The sequence below is a fragment of the Bos taurus genome, chromosome 14, assembly GCF_002263795.3.
Source record: "Bos taurus isolate L1 Dominette 01449 registration number 42190680 breed Hereford chromosome 14, ARS-UCD2.0, whole genome shotgun sequence".
Lineage (NCBI taxonomy): Eukaryota > Metazoa > Chordata > Mammalia > Artiodactyla > Bovidae > Bos > Bos taurus.
The window spans coordinates 55,794-80,159 of NC_037341.1; the positions used below are offsets into that span (position 1 = coordinate 55,794).

General features: G+C 37.5%; 1 long non-coding RNA gene, 1 other non-coding gene and 1 pseudogene across 2 annotated transcripts; 2 read left to right on the forward strand and 1 right to left on the reverse strand.

The window, feature by feature from the left end:
- Positions 1-2,832: 2,832 nt before the first annotated feature.
- On the forward strand, positions 2,833-2,939 carry LOC112449638 (U6 spliceosomal RNA). The gene has a single exon (XR_003038236.1). It is a non-coding gene; the product is annotated as a U6 spliceosomal RNA (small nuclear RNA).
- Positions 13,706-14,667, reverse strand: OR5D68CP (olfactory receptor family 5 subfamily D member 68C, pseudogene; annotated as a pseudogene).
- Positions 16,895-24,366, forward strand: LOC112449589 (uncharacterized). The gene is made up of 2 exons (XR_003038174.2): positions 16,895-17,131; positions 22,011-24,366. It is a non-coding gene; the product is annotated as an uncharacterized lncRNA (long non-coding RNA).

Consider the following 24,366-nt stretch of genomic DNA (forward strand, 5'->3'; position numbering starts at 1 on the left):
AAAGTATATTTCAGTAAAGTCATCAAGAAAATTACATTGTTTTTTTTCATTGAAAAATAGAGACACTCTCAAGGGTAAGCAATACTTGTAAACTAAACTTAGGGATCATGCTGTAAGTCTACCTGAGTGACTTTGGGGATTCACATCCCAGAGAATTTTGATTGGGGTGTTTTCCGTGAGCTACAAACAAGACAATTTAAAGAAAATCCTGTCAGTTCAGTTCAGTCACTCAGTCATGTCCGACTCTTTGCGACCCCATGAATCACAGCACGCCAGGCCTCCCTGTCCATCACCAACTCCTGGAGTTCACTGAGACTCACATCCATTGAGTCAGTGATGCCATCCAGCCATCTCATCCTCTGTCATCCCCTTCTCCTCCCGCCCTCAATCCCTCCCAGCATCAGAGTCTTTTCCAATGAGTCAACTCTTCACATGAAGTGGCCAAAGTACTGGAGTTTCAGCTTTAGCATCATTCCTTCCAAAGAAATCCCAGGGCTGATCTCCTTCAGAATGGACTGGTTGGATCTCCTTGCAGTCCAAGGGACTCTCAAGAGTCTTCTCCAACACCACAGTTCAAAAGCATCAATTCTTCAGTGCTCAGCCTTCTTCACAGTCCAACTCTCACATCCATACATGACCACTGGAAAAACCATAACCTTGACTAGACGGACCTTTGTTGGCAAAGTAATGTCTCTGCTTTTGAATATGCTATCTAGGTTGGACATAACTTTCTTTCCAAGGAGTAAGCGTCTTTTAATTTCATGGCTGCAGTCACCATCTGCAGTGATTTTGGAGCCCCAAAAAATAAAGTCTGACACTGTTTCCACTGTTTCCCCATCTATTTCCCATGAAGTGCTGGGACCGGATGCTATGATCTTCATTTTCTGAAAGTTGAGCTTTAAGCCAACTTTTTCACTCTCCTCTTTCACTTTCATCAAGAGGCTTTTGAGTTCCTCTTCCCTTTCTGCCATAAGGATGGTGTCATCTGCATATCTGAAAATCCCGTACTCCTCATTTAAAGTATAATTTATTTTAAATCATTAAATCCTATAGGAAGCTTGAGCATGTTTATCTTTCTATCTTAGAAAAATAACACTAGCAATCAACCTGTTATATTTATTATGCAAGACATGAATTCCAAAATTCAGAAAGAGAATATCACAATTGCTGTCCAAGCATAGTGTTGTTTCATTAGGCCAAGCATAGTGTTATGTTTATTTCAGTCTTTCTTCTAATTTTACTTATTTGGACATCTACATTTTTGTAAAAAACACATTCAATATCACACTGAATAGAAATACAATATCATGGCATTTGCAGTTATTATTGTATCCCAGTGTTTCCCTGTTTTATTAAAACTTGTTGAATATACATTTTTTGATAATGCAATTGATAGGTTTGCTGAACTATGTGGTATATTAATGGTCTATTTCATCATAATAAACTGCTGCAGATTCAGTGGCTTGAAAAATACTCATTTATTAATTCATAATTGTGTATGCCCGAAGTTAGGCACAACACACCTAGTCCTTCTTTTCAAGTTATCACAAGGCTGAAATAAAAGTGTGATCAAGTTTCTCATCTATAAATTGGTTCTCTTCCAAGCTCATTCATGTTGTTGGAATAATTCAGTTCCTTGAAGTGGTAGAAATAAGGTCTTGTCTCCTTGAGATCTGTTTTGGGGTTATTCACAGTTCCTAGAATCCACACCCTCTTATACATCTCTTTAAAGAGGGATTCAAGCATTTTTAACAAATCATCGGATTATATGAGACTTACCAATCAGAATAGTCTTCTTTTCTCATGATCAACTGATTTAAAACTAGTTATAGTTTAAAATTATTTGCCAGCAGCTCCCAGATTAATGTGTAATTGAATGGCTAGTTGAAGATTTATGTGCACCAAGTGGTGGGGAATCTTAAGGACTAGTTTAGGCTTCTACTTGTCACTAATAAAGTCAACATTTTTGTAATCTTTCTATTTATACCTCATTCTATTTAAAATAGCACCTACTTGCTTGAATGTTTTACTTAAGAGAAGAAACTTGATTCCATTATAAGAAGATAAAAAAGCAAACAGTTTTTAATCTCACAATAAATAGAAGGAGGAAAAGATGAGAATGGTGATCAAAAATAGAAAATGGACAGTGAAATAGAAATAAGGGATTGAGCAAAACTAAAATTCTGATGTTTAAAATGATACATAAAATCAATCATCTGTTAGATAAATTGATTAAAAATAACAGATCATAACACAATTGTTACTCAGAAAAAAAAAAATGGGACTTCATTACAAATGTTATCAATGTAGAAAAAATAATTAGGGAGTATTATGTATAATTTTCTTCCAAAAAATTTGACTACTTAGTTGAAGTGGAAAAATCATTTGAACCATACAAATAAACTTACCAAAGATGAAATACAAAATATGAATAGCCTCTATCTTCTTATGAAATTGAATTTTTAGTTAAAAATCTTCCCACAAAGAGAACCCCAGGCCCATACTATTAAATGGTCAATTCTGTCAAGCATTTAAGTAATAAATAGCACCCAAAAAAAACATGCATGGATATTTGCATAAACAGAGCAATAAGAGATATATGCAACACTTTTCTTCATCCATTAATATAGCCCATACTCAAACTGGAGGCATTGGGATTTGAATTCAGTCAGTCTGGCTGCAGAATTTGTGCTCTTAGTTAAAAAGTTATGTTATTTGATTGCAACTGGGCCATAAAGATTCTTAAATGATAAGCTTATGATCGTGGGTTTTATAGTCTCACAATTGGGAAGGTTTTAGTTGAAGAAAGGACTTGATTAGGATTTTACTCCAGTGCTCGCTTCGGCAGCACATATACTAAAATTGGAACGATACAGAGAAGATTAGCATGGCCCCTGCGCAAGGATGACACGCAAATTCGTGAAGCGTTCCATATTTTTATCCCTATGGTGTAGCAGTGGGGGGAACAGTGGGACACTGCCTCTGCACTGGCCTGGCAGTCATCGGAGGAAGAATGATAGCACAGAAAATCTCCGTCAGAACTGTGACAATCATAGGAGGCATCGTATTTTTGGCGTTTGCATTTTCTGCACTATTTATAAGTCCCGATTCTGGTTTTTAATGTGCTATTGTTCATTTGTATTTAGTTTAAGATAGGTAACTTTATGTACATAGTGTATATTACAACTAAAAGTGATGGAAAATACTGTATTTTGTAGTACTGATTTGTGAGTTTGACCCACTTAATGGAAGTATTATGTCCAAAAGAAATAATCACTGATTGTATTTGCAAAATGGAGTTTTAAAAGAAACCGGATATTTGTGTGAATTTTTCCTTTTCTCCAGCATAATTATGTTAACATAAGGTCTCCGTTTTTATTTTATTGGCTTTTTCTTTTTGGCTGGGGGTGAGGTGGGGGTAGTATTATGTAGAGAACTGTTGTTCAGGGGGGTCTGCCACTTGATTTTTTTTCAGCACTGACTGACCCCTTTGTAAAGAATATAAATTTTCTCCTGGATAACCAGGGTGTTTTAAGATGTTTATCCTAAAATTCTTCCTGGGGGAAAGAATTAATTAATTTCTATCTTTTAAAACATTTTCCTGAGCCAGTAAGCAGTAGTTTAATCAGAAGTCTTTTAAACCTTGACAAGCCACCTGTACAAACCCACACACAGTGAGGAAACGCCAGATAAAGAGAACTCCACAAACTGCCAGAATACAGAAAGGACACCCCAAACTCAGCAATTTAAACAAGATGAAGAGACAGAGGAATACCCAGCAGATAAAGGAACAGGATAAATGCCCACCAAACCAAACAAAAGAGGAAGAGATAGGGAATCTACCTGATAAAGAATTCCGAATAATGATAGTGAAATTGATCCAAAATCTTGAAACTAAAATGGAATCACAGATAAATAGCCTGGAGACAAGGATTGAGAAGATGCAGGAAAGGTTTAACAAGGACCTAGAAGAAATAAAAAAGAGTCAATATATAATGAATAATGCAATAAGTGAAATTAAAAACACTCTGGAGGCAACAAATAGTAGAATAACAGAGGCAGAAGACAGGATTAGTGAATTAGAAGATAGAATGGTAGAAATAAATGAATCAGAGAGGATAAAAGAAAAACGAATTAAAAGAAATGAGGACAATCTCAGAGACCTCCAGGACAATATTAAACGCTACAACATTCGAATCATAGGGGTTCCAGAAGAAGAAGACAAAAAGAAAGACCATGAGAAAATACTTGAGGAGATAATAGTGGAAAACTTCCCTAAAATGGGGAAGGAAATAATCACCCAAGTCCAAGAAATCCAGAGAGTACCAAACAGGATAAACCCAAGGAGAAACACCCCAAGACACATACTAATCAAATTAACAAAGATCAAACACAAAGAACAAATATTAAAAGCAGCAAGGGAAAAACAACAAATAACACACAAGGGAATTCCCATAAGGATAACAGCTGATCTTTCAATAGAAACTCTTCAAGCCAGGAGGGAATGGCAAGACATACTTAAAATGATGAAAGAAAATAACCTACAGCCCAGATTATTGTACCCAGCAAGGATCTCATTCAAGTATGAAGGAGAAATCAAAAGCTTTTCAGACAAGCAAAAGCTGAGAGAATTCTGCACCACCAAACCAGCTCTCCAACAAATACTAAAGGATATTCTCTAGACAGGAAACACAAAAACGGTGTATAAACTCGAACCCAAAACAATAAAGTAAATGGCAACGGGAACATACTTATCAGTAATTACCTTAAATGTAAATGGGTTGAATGCCCCAACCAAAAGACAAAGACTGGCTGAATGGATACAAAAACAAGACCCCTACATATGTTGTCTACAAGAGACCCACCTCAAAACAGGGGACACATACAGACTGAAAGTGAAGGGCTGGAAAAAGATTTTCCATGCAAATAGGGACCAAAAGAAAGCAGGAGTAGCAATACTCATATCAGATAAAATAGACTTTAAAACAAAGGCTGTGAAAAGAGACAAAGAAGGTCACTACATAATGATCAAAGGATCAATCCAAGAAGAAGATATAACAATTATAAATATATATGCACCCAACACGGGAGCACCACAGTACGTGAGACAAATGCTAACAAGTATGAAAGGAGAAATTAACAATAACACAATAATAGTGGGAGACTTTAATACCCCACTCACACCTATGGATAGATCAACTAAACAGAAAATTAACAAGGAAACACAAACTTTAAACGATACAATAGACCAGTTAGACCTAATTGATATCTATAGGTCATTTCACCCCAAAACAATGAATTTCACCTTTTTCTCAAGCGCACATGGAACCTTCTCCAGGATAGATCACATCCTGGGCCATAAAGCTAGCCTTGGTAAATTCAAAAAAATAGAAATCATTCCAAGCATTTTTTCTGACCACAATGCAGTAAGATTAGATCTCAATTACAGGAGAAAAACTATTAAAAATTCCAACATATGGAGGCTGAACAACACGCTGCTGAATAACCAACAAATCACAGAAGAAATCAAAAACGAAATCAAAATTTGCATAGAAACGAATGAAAATGAAAACACAACAACCCAAAACCTGTGGGACACGGTAAAAGCAGTCCTAAGGGGAAAGTTCATAGCAATACAGGCACACCTCAAGAAACAAGAAAAAAGTCAAATAAATAACCTAACTCTACACCTAAAGCAACTAGAAAAGGAAGAAATGAAGAACCCCAGGGTTAGTAGAAGGAAAGAAATCTTAAAAATTAGAGCAGAAATAAATGCAAAAGAAACAAAAGAGACCATAGCAAAAATCAACAAAACCAAAAGCTGGTTCTTTGAAAGGATAAATAAAATTGACAAACCATTAGCCAGACTCATCAAGAAACAAAGGGAGAAAAATCAAATCAACAAAATTAGAAACGAAAATGGAGAGATCACAACAGACAACACAGAAATACAAAGGATCATAAGAGACTACTATCAACAATTATATGCCAATAAAATGGACAACGTGGAAGAAATGGACAAATTCTTAGAAAAGTACAACTTTCCAAAACTGGACCAGGAAGAAATAGAAAATCTTAACAGACCCATCACAAGCATGGAAATTGAAACTGTAATCAAAAATCTTCCAGCAAACAAAAGCCCCGGTCCAGACGGCTTCACAGCTGAATTCTACCAAAAATTTAGAGAAGAGCTAACACCTATCCTGCTCAAACTCTTCCAGAAAATTGCAGAGGAAGGTAAACTTCCAAACTCATTCTATGAGGCCACCATCACCCTAATACCAAAACCTGACAAAGATCCCACAAAAAAAGAAAACTACAGGCCAATATCACTGATGAACATAGATGCAAAAATCCTTAACAAAATTCTAGCAATCAGAATCCAACAACACATTAAAAAGATCATACATCACGATCAAGTGGGCTTTATCCCAGGGATGCAAGGATTCTTCAATATCCGCAAATCAATCAATGTAATACACCACATTAACAAATTGAAAAATAAAAACCATATGATTATCTCAATAGATGCAGAGAAAGCCTTTGACAAAATTCAACACCCATTTATGATAAAAACTCTCCAGAAAGCAGGAATAGAAGGAACATACCTCAACATAATAAAAGCTATATATGACAAACCCACTGCAAACATTATCCTCAATGGTGAAAAATTGAAAGCATTTCCTCTAAAGTCAGGAACAAGACAAGGGTGCCCACTTTCACCATTACTATTCAACATAGTTTTGGAAGTTTTGGCCACAGCAATCAGAGCAGAAAAAGAAATAAAAGGAATCCAAATTGGAAAAGAAGAAGTAAAACTCTCACTATTTGCAGATGACATGATCCTCTACATAGAAAACCCTAAAGAGTCCACCAGAAAATTACTAGAAATAATCAATGACTACAGTAAAGTTGCAGGATATAAAATCAACACACAGAAATCCCTTGCATTCCTATACACTAATAATGAGAAAACAGAAAGAGAAATTAAGGAAACAATTCCATTCACCATTGCAACGGAAAGAATAAAATACTTAGGAATATATCTACCTAAAGAAACTAAAGACCTATATATAGAAAACTATAAAACACTGGTGAAAGAAATCAAAGAGGACACTAATAGATGGAGAAATATACCATGTTCATGGATTGGAAGAATCAATATAGTGAAAATGAGTATACTACCCAAAGCAATTTATAGATTCAACGCAATCCCTATCAAGCTACCAACAGTATTCTTCACAGAGCTAGAACAAATAATTTCACAATTTGTATGGAAATACAAAAAACCTCGAATAGCCAAAGCGACCTTGAGAAAGAAGAATGGAACTGGAGGAATCAACCTACCTGACTTCAGGCTCTACTACAAAGCCACAGTTATCAAGACAGTATGGTACTGGCACAAAGACAGAAATATTGATCAATGGAACAAAATAGAAAGCCCAGAGATAAATCCACGCACATATGGACACCTTATCTTCGACAAAGGAGGCAAGAATATACAATGGATTAAAGACAATCTCTTTAACAAGTGGTGCTGGGAAATCTGGTCAACCACTTGTAAAAGAATGAAACTGGACCACTTTCTAACACCATACACAAAAATAAACTCAAAATGGATTAAAGATCTAAACGTAAGACCAGAAACTATAAAACTCCTAGAGGAGAACATAGGCAAAACACTCTCCGACATACATCACAGCAGGATCCTCTATGACCCACCTCCCAGAATATTGGAAATAAAAGCAAAAATAAACAAATGGGACCTAATTAACCTTAAAAGCTTCTGCACATCAAAGGAAACTATTAGCAAGGTGAAAAGACAGCCTTCAGAATGGGAGAAAATAATAGCAAATGAAGCAACCGACAAACAACTAATCTCAAAAATATACAAGCAACTCCTACAGCTCAACTCCAGAAAAATAAACGACCCAATCAAAAAATGGGCCAAAGAACTAAATAGACATTTCTCCAAAAAAGACATACAGATGGCTAACAAACACATGAAAAGATGCTCAACATCACTCATTATCAGAGAAATGCAAATCAAAACCACTATGAGGTACCATTTCACACCAGTCAGAATGGCTGCGATCCAAAAGTCTACAAGCAATAAATGCTGGAGAGGGTGTGGAGAAAAGGGAACCCTCTTACACTGTTGGTGGGAATGCAAACTAGTACAGCCACTATGGAGAACAGTGTGGAGATTCCTTAAAAAACTGGAAATAGAACTGCCTTATGATCCAGCAACCCCACTGCTGGGCATACACACTGAGGAAACCAGAAGGGAAAGAGACACGTGTACCCCAATGTTCATCGCAGCACTGTTTATAATAGCCAAGACATGGAAGCAACCTAGATGTCCATCAGCAGATGAATGGATAAGAAAGCTGTGGTACATATACACAATGGAGTATTACTCAGCCATTAAAAAGAATACATTTGAATCAGTTCTAATGAGGTGGATGAAACTGGAGCCTATTATACAGAGTGAAGTAAGCCAGAAGGAAAAACATAAATACAGTATACTAACGCATATATATGGAATTTAGAAAGATGGTAACAATAACCCGGTGTACGAGACAGCAAAAGAGACACTGATGTATAGAACAGTCTTATGGACTCTGTGGGAGAGGGAGAGGGTGGGAAGATTTGGGAGAATGGCAATGAAACATGTAAAATATCATGTAGGAAACGAGTTGCCAGTCCAGGTTCGATGCACGATGCTGGATGCTTGGGGCTGGTGCACTGGGACGGCCCAGAGGGATGGTATGGGGAGGGAGGAGGGAGGAGGGTTCGGGATGGGGAACACATGTATACCTGTGGTGGATTCATTTTGATATTTGGCAAAACTAATACAATTATGTAAAGTTTAAAAATAAAATAAAATTGGAAGAATAAAAAAAAAAAAAAAGGATTTTACTCCAGGAGGATGATTCAGACAGGAAGGGGAGGAGGGGCTAGAGGAAGAAATAAGACTGGAAATGTTATTTAAACTTGATGCTGTTACTATCTTGCCTATACTTTGTGTGAAACATGTACTTAGGATTGTGTTTATTTGTATGTGACAGCTCTCTAATTCCCAAACATCCATGTACATAAGAATATTCCAAGAGGCTTGTTTAAAATGAACATTCCTGGTTTTCTCTGCCAAATATCTGTGAGTTCAACTGATTTCCCAGGTGATTCTGACAGAGGTTCTAAGAAACCTCTATGATAGAAACCAAAGATTTCTGGATTTGATTTTCAGCTGCAAATATCTAGAACCCAGCGCTGTGCAAGTACAATGATAGAATTTTTTAGCCTGCTTCCTGACCTTCGGGAGCTCAGGATTTGGTTGAAGAGGCAAAGACAACTCAATCAGCAAAGTGCAAAACCTGAAAATTATTAATTAGTTTAGAATGTGTGAATCATAACTCTATAGTTTAAAAACTGATAGCTGACATGCGGGTTACTGGCAACCATCAGTATATATATATTTTTGTCCCCAGTAAAAAATGTATTTCTCAAGGAGGCAAAAATTGTAAATAAAGGTACGAAGTTTATTTTTAGAGACATAGTACAACAAGTGGGAGGGCAGGCAGAGAAACTGTTTAGTTAAGATCGAAGCAAGGCAGAGAGGCAGACCAGGAAAGAAAGGGTGTGGGTGTCCCCTACAGTGTGGAGGAGCCACCACCAATATTTCTGATTGTTTTCTGAGTTTTGGGACATCCCTGGTGTTTCATGGGTTTCCCTAGTGGTTCAGAGGTAAAGAATCCATCTGACAGGCAGAGCACACATGTTTTATCCCTGGATCAGGAAGATCCTCTAGAGAAAGAAATGGCAATTGACTCCAGTATTCTTGCCTGGAGAATCACATGGATAGAGGAACTTGGCAGGCTACTGTCCATGAGGTTGTAAAAGAGATATGACTTAGTAATTAACCAACAACCATTAACAACAAAACCAAAGACTTAAAAAAAAAAGATCAAGATAACTAATGTACTGCATTATAGAAATACTGAATATAATATTAGAAAATAAAATATCACAGTATATGATAGGAAAATAAATAATGACTCGAGGGGGAGGGGAGGAACCAAAACAATTACCTGTATAGCAGCAAACAAGATATATAAGAATATTCCTTCAATCTGATAAAGATCATCTACAAAATACCTCTAGCTAGCATTATGTTAAATGTAAAAACAGAAAAGAAATCCTACATAAAGTAAAATAACTTGATTTTCTCCTAACTCTGTGTATAAAAACAACCAAAAAAAATAATGTCCTCCACCACTTTTATTCAACATCTTATTTTAAATTTTTGCTGAATAAGGAAAGAAAATTATAATTACTGGAAAGTAGAAAGTAAAACTGTCTTTATTTGCCAGCTAGATTCTGTATATAGAAAGTTCTAAGGAATCTGCAACCAAAATATGAAAAAATAATAACAGAATGCAGTGGTGGTGCATAAATGAGTATATATAAAAATATCAATTGCATCATTGTATTCTAATGGTGAGCAAATAGAAATGACTTTTTAAAGTATAATTTGCAAGACTTATTCATGCACGCATGTATGTGTGTGTGTTAGTCTCTTGATCATGTCCAACTCTTTGCAACCCCATGGGCTGTAGCCCACCAGGCTCCTCTGTCCATGGAATTCTCCAGTCAAGAATACTGTAGTGGGGTGCCATTGCCTTCTTCAGGGGATCTTCCTGACCCAGGGATCGAATGCAGGTCTCCTACAAACATAAGGATTATCAATAAACTGATGATAGCTAAACTGTAATCCCTGAATACCTTAATTACACCAAAGGCAAGCCATTTCTAGTATTCATTGTCAGCAGGCCATATTTTTCACAATGATAATCTATTTCTGACATTCTATACTCTAACAAGAAAGTGAAAGTGTTAATCACTTAGTCATGCCTGATTCTTTGGGACCCCATGGACTGTAGTCCACCAGGCTCCTCTATCCATGGAATTCTCCAGGCAAGACTGCTGGAATGGCTGACCATTCCCTTCTCCAAGGAGTCTTCCCAATGTAGGGATTGAACCCAGGTCTCCTGCATTGCAGATGGATTCTTTACCATTGGAGCCACCAGAGAAGCCCACACTCTTATCAGGAAGATGTTAATTTCTATTAAACACATGGATACTAGAAATATTTGTCACAGCCACCTAGGAAGTATGAACTTTTCAATTAAAACTCTAGGGGTTCATACATTCTTTGGATTCGTACATTCTTGGGGAGATGTAGGTTTAGATATATACATAGTATTACAGCCAAAGTATTTTAAAATTAACCACAGTAATTTCAATAGTTAATATGAAGATTACTTAAAGTTTCTTACAGCTAATAACAATTTTATTAAATTTGAGTTGAGAAAAGTCATCCATTCAGAATGGAATGAGTTTTGTATTTAACCAAATTATTTTTCTAGAACTGTAAATTGCAAGAATGATATATCTTCCCTTTTGCTTTAATATGTTGATTTGTGGTTATTAGTTCATGACTGTTAAACCACTTTTCAGTTTCTGGAATAAAACCCAGTGTGTTAATATTCTGTCTTGAATATTCATTATCTAACCTCATGAGAAAGATTGATCTATAAATTTATTTCTTATAATAGCTTTGTTTGAATTGATTGTTAAAAACTCAGTGAATATAATGCATTAATAAGTACCCTCTCAATCTATTCTCTAGAAAGATTTGTGCATGATTGACAATATTTCTTAAATGTTTCGAGAAATTCACCAACATAATAAACAGGGGCATAGGATTTCTTTGTTAGGAAGTTTTTGAAAACAAATTTCATTACTTTGGGCTTCCCCAGTGACTCAGTGGTAAAGAATCCACCTGCAATACAAAAGACGCAGGAGATGGGGGTTTGATCCTGGGTCAGGGATATCTCTTGGAGAAAAGCATGGCCACCCACTCCAGTATTCTTGCCAGGAATATCCCATGGACAGAGAAGCCTGGCAGGCTAAAGTCCATGGGGTCACAAAGAGTCAGACATAACCAAGCACACACAGACATTCAATACTTTAATAGATAAGACTTTACCTAGATTTTCTATTTTTGTTGTATAAGATTGAATGCTATGTTTTTTCAAGGAAGGTGTTTATTTCACTAAGATTTGTAATCTCTTAATAATGATTCTTCACAATATATTCTTATCTCCATGCCTGTAGAATTTTACCTATGCCCATTTTTTCCCCTAATCAGTAAAGAAAGAGATAAATTTTGGATTACTTTTAATACAGTATGTCAGACTCAATATATAACATGCCTTTGTTGTCTCTCTCTTTTCCCTCAGAAACCGAATCAATCATAATAATGATAATGAGAAATAAATCAAATGGCAAAGTCACATCGGTAAAAACAATGATGGGATTTCCCTGGTGGTACAGGATTTAAGATTCTTTGCTTCCACTGCAGTGAGCATGGGCTTTATCCCTGGTTGGGAAGCTAAGATCTCACATGGTGTGTAGCATAGCCAAAAATAAAAATCAATAAATTAAAACAATGGTAAAATAAAAACCAGCTAATATGATCTTATCATCATGAAGGAGTATAGATGACTGAAGCAGAGAGGGCATGGCTACAGTCAAGCATGCTTTAACACGCAGAGCTAAAGAACAAGTGACATAAATTTTAGAGCCCCTAAGAGTCTCAGGGTTTAAAAGAATGAACAAAATAAATACTGAAGTCTGTATGAAAATGAAACAGTCAAGGATAAATAGGACCCACTTACAGGGAATAAAAGATGTCAGAAGTTGCTGTATTGGATAGTGAGACTTACTTCAAAGTTATCATAAAGAATATGTGGTAATGGCAGGTACTTCAAAGGAATATAAGAAAGACTTATTAAACCAAATGAGGCAGATTCATGATTAGGTCCAGTTATTCAAAAACATCTCTGTTAATCTATTATAATTTTTTCATACTTCATTATTGATAAAGAGCATTTCTTCTTCTTTGGATTATGAATGCAAACCTGAGACATGAATGAGTATATATGTCAGAAGAAGAGAAAATAGAGCAGTTCTTAACTTGGTCTTTATCACTGGGTAATCATTATATCGCCTTAGAAATACATTTAACTTTTTCTCAGTATTCAGTATCATCTTAAACACCTTTTATTAAACTATATTATACTGATATTCAAAAAGTTAGTGATGCATACAGAGACTAGCTATTAATTTCAGGATCTTCTTGCAATATTTTTATAATGCAAACTCAAAAGTCCTCATTTTACCTGGAGTAAAATAAAGTTTTGAGAAAAGCTAAAAGTTGCATTTTATAGAACTGAATCAAAAGTTAGTTATGAGAACCTGAGTGCAAATTTAACCCTAACCCTAACCTTAACCCTGACACTAAACAGAGTCATCTTCTGTGTTTGCAGCAGTGTTACAAATCACAACATAAACTGTAGCATAAGGAGTGAGTCTCTAACAATACATATCTTTTCATCACTCTGATTTCCATAAGGTATTATTTCTATATTAACTCAGAAATAATTGTAGCTCATCCTGACCATCAAAAAAAATGTAAAATGCAATGTACAATTTATTTGAAACATAATCATATATTTATTTAAAATAAAGGTAAACTAGGATCAGAAATATATAAGAAAATTATTAGGCATAATATGAACATAAACATATTTATTTGAGTTATACACAGCTTGACTTTAATTCAAGTGGTTTTTCAGTCCTATTGGACTTCTGAATTATATTGAGAGAGAAAGCATTTCATGGTTATCAAACTCCTGACTGTCTCTTTCACACCTTTATCCCTAAGGCTATAGATAAGGGGGTTCAGCATAGGAATCATGACAGTAAAAAACACAGTGGCTACTCTGACGAGGAGCCATGAGCTTTTGGAGTTTGGTACACAATGAAGGAACAGAACAGTCCCTTGGAAAATGGTGATGGTGGTCAGGTGGGAGGCACAGGTGGAGAAGGCTTTTCAGAGTCTAGCAGCTGAAGGCATCTTGATGATTGTGACAACTGTGAAAATGTAGGAGGTGAAGATAATCAGGAGGCTACACACACCTCATTGAGTGTAGAAATGAAACACGTCAGTTGACTGAAATGGGTGTCAGAACAGGAAGCAGAGATGATGGCAGAATACTCACAGCCAAAGTGATGTATGACATAGAACAGCAGAAGGACAGCTCCAAAAGAGAACATGTGATTGTCAAGGAAAACATTCCACCCCACATGTAAGTCTCAGCAACCAGGAGGTTGCAGAGCTTAGAAGGCACAACAGCTGTGTAGAGCAGGGGTTACAAACAGCCACGAACCGGTCATAGGCCATCACTGCTAGCATGGACATCTCTGCAATCACAAATGCACAGCCAAAGAAAAACTGTGCCATGCATCCTTTGAAAGAGATAACTCTGTCTTCCAGTACCAAGATATCTAGGAGTTTGGGTGTAAATACACTGGAAGAACAAATATCCAAAAGGATAAATGGCTAAGAAAAAAGTACATGGGTGTGTGGAGTTTGAGACTTGTCCTTATGATCACTATTATGCCAAGGTTCCCCACCAGAGTGACTGTGTAAATGGTCAAGAACACCAGGAAAAGGGGTGCCAGGAGGTGTGGGTATTCTGAGAAGCCCAAGAGGATGAACATGATCACAGAGCTCTGATTTCCTTCACTCAGAACCATGGATCTTGATTGAAAAGATAAAAATAAAGAAGAATTAAAATTGAGCAATGAAACACGAGAAGGTGGAGTGAAAGAAGCTCAAGATTGCTCAACCTAAGCTAGTGAAGGCGGTGTGATCAGTGTACACCCAGGAATGTTCTGAAGTGTCAGGCTGAAGTCTTTGCTTGACAACTTGAGTAAATTTGAATATGGGAAATTAGATTTATCCTTTAGAACTTCAGTTTCTTTATCGGAAAATAAGAAAGAATAGTATTTATCAGTAGTAGTATTATATATAAATGATTCCTAAATTAGTACAATGCTTAGAGTACTAAATATCCCCAAGACAGAATATAATTATATGAGAACACAGGCTACATAGAAGGAAATAAAAAAAGAAAAAAAACTAGACAAATCATTGATTGGGTTATGGCAGTCATATGATAACAGCAGAATTGGCCTGGGAAAGATTAAACATTTTTAACACATAAAGAAAAATATAATAGCAAATTTCTCTGGGGTTAAACATATAACTGCACATGCACGATGGGCCTGGGACTAGTAAAAATAGAATTTAGCCTGTATATTGCTGTTTTCAGTTCATATAGGTTTCCTCTGCCAAAAATCTTCTGGATTCCATATTCCTCAGATCAGAGTGAAAGGATGATCCTAGGTTAAATCAACTCACCAAATGCCAGATATCCCTGGTGTATTTCTCTGATGGATTCCTTGTTAACACTAATATGCTGCATACACATTTTGTATCAAAATCAAAATTTTGTTTAAACATTTCCTGTCCTTTAATCAGAAAGTTGATGATTCTTACAAAATATAGTTAATAATAATAGCAAGAAATATAATCTGTTATTTTTGCAACAGTCAAGAAATTGCAGAAGGAGAATGAACATGTCCTTGAGTAATAGGCAGACTTAGAAATTATACTTCATGATGGTGTTTTAATTTGTTTTATATCTAATCACCTAACCCTAGGGACTCAAACCTTGAAGAATTCTTACAGAGTTTATTGTCATGAGCTATAGACAGAATAACTAAAGGAAAATTCCTCTTCTGTAATTTACAGTATGATTTCTTTTGTCATTGACCTGTTGCTGATGTTTTTAAAAATAATTCATCTCCATACGGAGGCTGTGTTTGTGCATGCTAAGTCGCTTCAGTCGTGTTGGACTCTTTGTGACCCCATGGACTGTAGCCCACCAAGTTCCTATGTCCATGGGATTCTCCAGGCAAGAATACTGGAGCAGGTTGCCATGCTCTCCTCCAGGGGATGTTCCTGACTCAGGAATTGAACCCCTGTCTCTTTATGTCTCCTGCATTGGCAGGAGGGTTCTTTACCACTAGTGCCACCTAGGAAGACCATACAGAGGCTATACTTCTTAAAATCATGAAAAATTACATTAGTATATTTTCCAATGAACCTAACCCAAATTATGGCTGATACAATGTGCTTTTTAGTCTTACATATCTCTACATATATTGATATGGAAACACACTTAACATTACACTGTACAAAACACACAACATTATACTATACATATTTTTGCATTTAGCCAGTTAGGCTTATTCATGCCCTGAGTATGAGTACCATCAGCTATGGGTTGGTAAGAGTGGATACTGATTAGGTGTCATGATCCTAGCTTGGACAGCAAGGAGATCCAACCAGTCCATCCTAAAGGAAATCAGTCCTGAATATTCATTGGAAGGACTGATGCTGAAGCTGAAGCTCCAATATTTTGGCTAACTGAGGCAAAGAACTGACTCATTGGAAAAGAGCCTGAAGTAGGGAAAGATTGACGGCAGGAGGAGAAGGGGCCTACAGAGGATGAGGTGGTTGAATGGCATCACTGACTCGGTGGACATGAGTTTGAGTAAGCTCTGGAAGTTGGTGATGGACAGAGAAGTCTGGCATTCTGCAGCCCATGGGGTCACAAAGAGGCAGACATGACTGAGCAACTGAACTGACTGACTGATTTATGATACTGCTGATCAGTTCAGTTCAGTCGCTCAGTCATGTCCGACTCTTTGTGACCCCATGAATTGCAGCATGCCAGGCCTCCTGTATAAAAGGAGAAAGTCCTTGGGAAAATGGCGAAGGGCCAGAAGTACGCGGCTTTGCACTACGGATAGAAAGACATCTCCTGCCTTCGGTTATGCTCGGCACCAAGAGTTAATAATAAATAGGGATGTTACTTATGAGAGCAGGTTGTGGGAGAAGCCCATGAGTCATTTACAGCGCGGTGTCCTTGAAATGTTTCTACTGATTATGCCTTTGAGCTCTTTGTTCCTGCTTCTATAAAAAAGCTTGACTGCAGAAATAAACTTGTCAGTCCTTGCAAGAGACTGTCCAAGTGTCCTTCTTTCAGGTTCATCACTTCCAAGTCCCAGAGAGAAAAACCCCAACAAGTGGCACCATGAACAGGGACTTGAGAGAAAGGCTGAACAAAGCGATGAGCCCCTGCAGAAAGAGGTAAGCAGGATGGGACAACATAGCAGTAAAATTCCTTTCATTTCTATAATGCATCATTTTTTGAAACAAAATGGTGTTAATGTTTCAAGAGATCAGTTGAATGACTGCTATCATATACTAGTGGAACATAATCCATGGTTCCTGGAGGAGGGGACTCTTGATCTTGATGTATGGAAAAGGGTTAAGAATAATGTTTTGCGAGCATATCAGCAGGGAGTTCGCATTCCGCCTCAATGGTGGGTTACCTGGTCACTCATATGGGCTGTCATAGAACAAATTGAAGGGCATAATGTTGATTTGGAGGTAGAGACTTTTCAGTCTTTGCATGAATACGAGCTTGATGAACAAGACATGCAAGGTGCTTTGAAATGCAAGAATGTCATGCTCAATCAAACACAAACCCTGGAAAAACAACTTGAGAATGTATCTATTAAGGATGTGCCAAAACCAAAACCGCTTAAGGTGGAAGTCATTTCACTCAGTGGACAGCCCAAATCTGAGGCTTTTCCTTCTGCTCCATCTGTAACTGCAGTTGCTAATCTTGCTCGTACTAACCACTTCACTCCTCCTCGGGAGATGCCTGCTTGTGCTTTCGCTTTCCCAATACAATTTGATCAACCCGTCCAGGGTCAAAATTCTTGGGATGGTATAGATTTTAGCATGTTGTCTAGCTTTAAGAAAGCATGTACTCTGTATGGACCTACTTCTCCTTACTGTATAGAATTTCTCAGAGGATGGGCTGACCATTGGATGCCATATGATTTTTTTTTCAAGTAGCAAAGATGGTTTTAAATCCTCAGCAATTACTGCAGTGGCAAATGTGGGTTGGTGATGAGGCCCGACAGCTGATGATTGACCAGCAATCTCTTGGTAACCCTGCCAATTTAACCTATGATATACTGACTGGAACAGGGACTATGGTGGATGTAATGGCGCAATTAGCTAACATTACCCTTGAGATGTTACATTTCATTAAAGAAACTGCCTGCAGGGCATGGGCAAAGGTTGCTAGCGCTAACTCTGATGGTTCATTTGTTAAGATTATTCAAGGACATGAGGAGGAATATTCTCAATTTATAGGAAAATTAAAGGATGCAATTGAAAAATCTATTAAGGATGTGACTTTACAAAACATTATTTTAAAACAACTTGCTTTTGAAAATGCTAGTGAGGAATGTCAATCTGTGCTCAGACCAGTTCAAGAGACTGGCTCTCTTATGGAGTATTTGAAAGCATGTAGGGACATCAGGTCTATGTCCCATAGAGCAAAATTGGCAGCATTGGAAACCTTTAATGTACAAAAGGCTGCTAATACCAAATGTTTTAACTGTGGGAAGCCCGGCCATATGAAAAAACAATGTCACCTGCCAACACAGGCCAGAAAAAATAATACTACTTCTAATAGGAAGAGACCCCCAGGAGTATGTCCAAGATATAAAAGGGGGTTTCATTGGCTGAATGAATGTCATTCTAAATTTGATACGGATGGAAACACTTTGAACCCCGTGCACAGCAAAAACAACAGGGAAACTGATAAAGGGGCCATCCTCTAGCCCCACTACAAAAGGAGGACCTAGCGTTATGACGCTACAAGCAGCTACATCTAAGAGTGCTTGCGTTGATATACCTAGTCCTTATGATATGGAACTAATAGAATTATACAACCCTCACAAAATTCCCACTGGATATTATGGCCCAATTCCACCCGGGACAGTGGTACTGATTTTGGGACGTAATAACTGCACAATGAGAGGTTTAGTGGTATTGACCGGTGTTGTGGATGAAGATTATGAAGGGGAAATACATGTTATGGTAAATGTTGTGAAAACGGGAAATGCATACTTACAAAAAGGGGAACATTTTGCACAATTATTACTTTTGCCATATGTTAAACCAATGCAGGCATCTGATAAAGTTCGGCAGGGAGGCTTTGGCAGTACCAACCTCACTGCTGCACTATCCACCTTATTAAAGGAACATCAGAAACCCATGCTTACTTTACGCATACGGGGAAAGAATTTCACAGGCATGTTAGATACTGGAGCTGACATTTCAATCATTAGAGCTGCAGAGTGGCCCCTCGATTGGGGTAAGGTTGTGGCTCCTTCTAGACTATTAGGAGTGGGTGAAGCTGATGCCACACAAACTTTTGTCAGTGCATCCTATTTACAAGTGTATGGCCCTGATCAAATTGTAGCTTATCTTAAACCCTATGTCACTGATATCCCTATCAATTTATGGGGATGGGATTTTCTTGAACAAATGAAAGCCACAATTTCTTTAAATGAACCTTTTTACTGGGGGCCATTGAGTTAACACTGCTGCCCCTCGATTGGGAATCTGATACCCCAGTATGGACACCTCAATGGCTCCTAATTAAAGAAAAATTGGCAACTCTTATGCAATTAATTAATGAACAATTACAAAAAGCTCATATAGAACCTTCATTTTCCCCGTGGAATTTCCCTGTTTCTGTAATAAAAAAGAAGTCAGGAAAATGGTGAATGTTGATAGATTTAAGAAATGTTAATAATACCATGTCACCTATGGGGCCCTTACAACCCAGATTGCCCTCCCCTTCTATGGTACCAAAAGGATGGTCTGTAGTTATTATTGACTTACAAGACTGCTTTTTTACTATACCTTTGCACCCTAAAGGTAGAAAACATTTTGCCTTTTCAGTTCCTTCTATAAATCACATGGCTCCTGTTAAAAGATTCCAATGGAAGGTGCTACCTCAGGGAATGATGAACTCCCCTACCATTTGCCAATATCTCATATCTGTTTTATTACAACCCATTAGAGACAAGTATCCTACTGCATTTATAATTCATTATATGGATGATATATTTCTCTCTATGGAATCTGAACTCTGTTTACAACAGTTATATAAGGAAGTTACTATTACTCTTCAAAATCATGGCCTGCTTATTGAGCCAGATAAAATTCAGTGGAAAGCACCCTTTAATTATTTAGGACATGTTATGGAAGAATCTAAAATCAAACCTCAAAAAATTCAAATTTCTGTGCAATCTCTATGCATGCTGAATGATTTTAAAAAATTGCTAGGAGATATTAATTGGGTGCAGCCATCTGTTGGCATCCCCACCTATGCCTTACAAAATCTATTTAAAATTTTAGAGGGATCCCCCGACCCTAATAGCCCTAGGCAGCTAACAAAAGAGGCCAAAGAAGAACTGGCCTTAGTGGAGAAACGCATTCAACAATCTTTTTCAACTCGGCTAGATTATGATCAACCAGTTTCTTTATATATATTCCCTACTGAACATTCACCCACGGCAATTATAGCTCAACATAGCCCAATAGAATGGGTATATTTACACACTAAACAGTCTAAAAAATTGTATCATATATTGAGAAAATAGGGCACTTAATTGTTTCAGGAAGAAGCCATGTACAAACTTTGACTGGATTTGATCCATATGCAATACACGTTCCCTTGACAAAAAAGGAATTGCAAATTGCCCTACAGTATAACCTGACCATGCAAATGGAATTAAGTGATTTTCAGAATGTTATCTCATTTCATCTGCCGAAAAGAAAATTGTGGGACTTTCTACAATGTACTAAATTCATTTTAACTAATATCATTGCATCCCAGCCTATTACCAGTGCACCCACCTATTTCATTGATGGCAACAAGAAAGGCATAGCAGGGATTGTCGGCCCTGATATCAAAGAGAAATTACCCACTACCTATTCTTCAGTACAAAGAGCTGAATTGTATGCTTTATATGCTCTTTTGTCGCTTCAACCATTATCTTTTGACATATATACTGATTCCAAATACCTTGCTTCCCTTTTTCCTGATTTTGTTACCACCTTTTTATACAACCTAGATGAGGAATTATATACTCTCTTTTCACAGACTCAAGCTTTAATTCATTCACGTATGGAACCTTTCTTTATTGCACATATACGTGCTCATTCAGGTTTACCTGGCCCTCTGGTCGCAGGAAATGATGCTGTTGATAGACTCATAGCTCCCATTTTTACATCTGCCAATGACGAACATGCTAATCTTCATACAAATGCTAAGAGATTACACTCTAAATACCATATTCCTCTCACTGAAACACGACATATTATTAAAACCTGTGATGTCTGCACTCCTCTGCACTTACGAACTACGATTTCAGGAGTTAATCCCCAGGGGCAACAACCTAATTCCCTTTAGCAATCTGATTTCACTCACTGCTCCTTAAGAAAATTTTCTTTGCTTTTTGTCTCACTTGATACATTTTCAGGCTTTATCTGGGCAGTACCTGTCTCTTCAGAATTCAACAAACACACCATTTCTGCACTCTTACTCACCTTCCCCGTTATGGGGATTCCTTCTGTCTTGAAAACAGACAATGGACCTGCATTCACCTCGCATTCATTTCGTTCATTTTTATCAGAATGGAACGTCACACACATTACAGGAATACCCTATAATCCTCAGGGGCAAGCCATTATCGAAAGAGCCCACCACACCCTAAAAACTCACTTACTAAAACAGAAAGGGGGAATATGGAAGAGGAGATACACTTCTTATCCTATGAACCCTCAATTACTATTATCTTTAACTCTTTATTCCCTGAATTTTTTAAATTTAACAAAAAATAATTCTGACACTTGTGCAGATAGACATTTTGCAGAAGACAAAAACAGCAAATTATGTAAAGTTTAAAAATAAAATAAAATTAAAAAAAAATAAAATCATAAAAAAAAAAAAAAAAGAACTCAGGTAAAGTAGCTCACAGAAAAAAAAAAAAAAAAAAAGAAATCAATACACCAATATAGTATAAGCAATTTAATCAGTGGCTGCCAGGAATCTTACGACTCCTAGGCAAGGGTTATGGTCTTGTCATTGCAGATGGAGAGGAAATCAGGGTTCCCCTTCGCCATGTCCACTACCGAGAATGACCCCAAAACCAGACTCCCTTGGGAAGGGTCTAAGTTGACACAAAGGGTCTCGTCAATGACCCTGGAGGAGCCAATGAAGAAACACCATCGTCTGAATCCTTACCCGACATGGGCTCAAGTGAAAAAACATGACTCGTCAGGCTGAGCAGACACTGAAGAGCACTGGAACTCCTATGACTCCAGATAAGCTGTTTCTGGCAATGTTAGCTGTTCTTTCCTGTTCCTCTGGGGTAAGTGCAGAGTATGTTTATTGGGCATACATACCCAACCCACCACTTCTCTCCATAGTGGATTGGGTAGATAAAGCCCCTATGATCTTTACTAATGACAGCATGCATTTTCCAAGTCTCTGGTCCACAAAGCGACCAATCCATGAAGAAGATGAGGGAAAGCCAATCAATATTTCCATGGGATTCAAAACCTTGCCTATCTATTTCAGATCTCATCCCCTTTGCATGACTATCTTCCCACAGTGATGGGCATACTCTGCCAACAATGGGACTGCTTCACATCTTGGAATGTTTGCCGTGGCATCTTTCTTACTTAATGGTTCCGAGCGATATTATCCAGGCCAGATAGCCAACTATTTGAACTCGCTTTTTCAACCAGAGGAACCAACATGTCATACTGTATCTTGGAGAAGAAAACAGGAGATACAACCATTACATTGGTCTGACTGTCGAGGCCAATTTGGGAAAGTTTCTATAATTCAGCAAAATCATACCAATCATACATTTATATTTGTTGACTGGGGACCTCACGGTTTGTTTGTAAACTGTTCTGAAGAGCAGGAGGAACATCATTTGCTCCTGGTTTAATAGATCAAGCCTTGGAGGCCTTCATAAATCCAAGACAAGTTTCTGGACTGATAAGGACATATTGCTGAATTGGTATAATGGGGGCTTATCACCCCCATGACCCAGGATTGTCGTCCCTATTGTGGGGCCAGAGCAATGGCACATTTGGAAAATTCCAGCAGCCTTAGAGCACTTCGCTAGTGTTTATAGGACTATGGGTGTGTTTCGTCCTTCTAATTACACCTTCCTATATAATAATACTGGCTATATTCAATCATGTGTTCACCTTCCATACTTGTTTATTGTAGGGCATTTTGATACTGACTTATCAGCCAAGATTGTCAATTGTACTGCATGTGCATTGTATAGCTGCCTTAATCACACCATTTCATATCACAATGCTGGCATTGCACTAGTTAAACAAAGATCTGAGTTATGGCTTCCCGTAAACTTAACTGAGCCTTGGAATGATTCTGTGTTTCTTTCTGTACTGTTGAAAACTGGGTTTAGGCAATTTAAGCACATCCTTAGGTGGATTATTGCAGGCATCCTAAGCCTTATCTCCACTGTGACTGTAGGAACTTTGTCTGATATGGCTTTACATAATTCTATACAAAGCATGATTTTATCACTGCTTGGCACAAAGACTCTCCTGATCTATGGATTCGACAAGCTCAAATAGATCAGCAATTACAAACACTAATTAATGAGTTACAAACTGTGGTTATCTACTTAGGAGATCAAATGCAGCAACTGACTTTCCGAACACATATACGCTGTCACTGGAATTTTACTTCTTGTTGTCTGACTAACATGCCCTATAATAGCACTGAATATCCGTGGAATAAGGTTAAGGTGCATTTGCAGGATCTCACAAGTAACTCAAGTTTAGACATCAAATTGTTGAAACAACAAGTTGCTAATTTTCAAGTTACAGTACCTAGGGAATTGTATAGTACTCAATTCTATGATAGTTTAACCAAAACCCTATCGTCTCTAGACCCTAGAGCTTGGCTTTCAGGAAGCAATATTTTCATATATGTATTAATCACCCTGCTTTTTTTGTCCTTGATTATAGGATACAGAAGGCTCTACTCAAGACTCTGTGCCTCCCACAATGGAGTCCAACTAGCTGCTGCCGTGCTTAATTTAAAAACAAAAGAAGGATATGTTGGGAAGTGTAGTGCAAAATAGCCATAAAAGGAGAAAGTCCTTGGGAAAATGGCGAAGGGCCAGAAGTATGTGGCTTTGCACTACAGATAGAAAGACATCTCCTGCCTTTGGTTATGCTCAGTGCCAAGAGTTAATAATAAATAGGGATGTTACTTGTGAGAGCAGGTTGTGGGAGAAGCCCATGAGTCATTTAGAGCGCACTGTCCTTGAAATGTTTCTACTGATTATGTGTTAGCTCCGTATGCGCTCTGCTGGCCGCATACTTTGAGCTCTTTGTTCCTGCTTCTATAAAAAAGCTTGACTGCAGAAATAAACTTGTCAGTCCTTGCAAGAGAC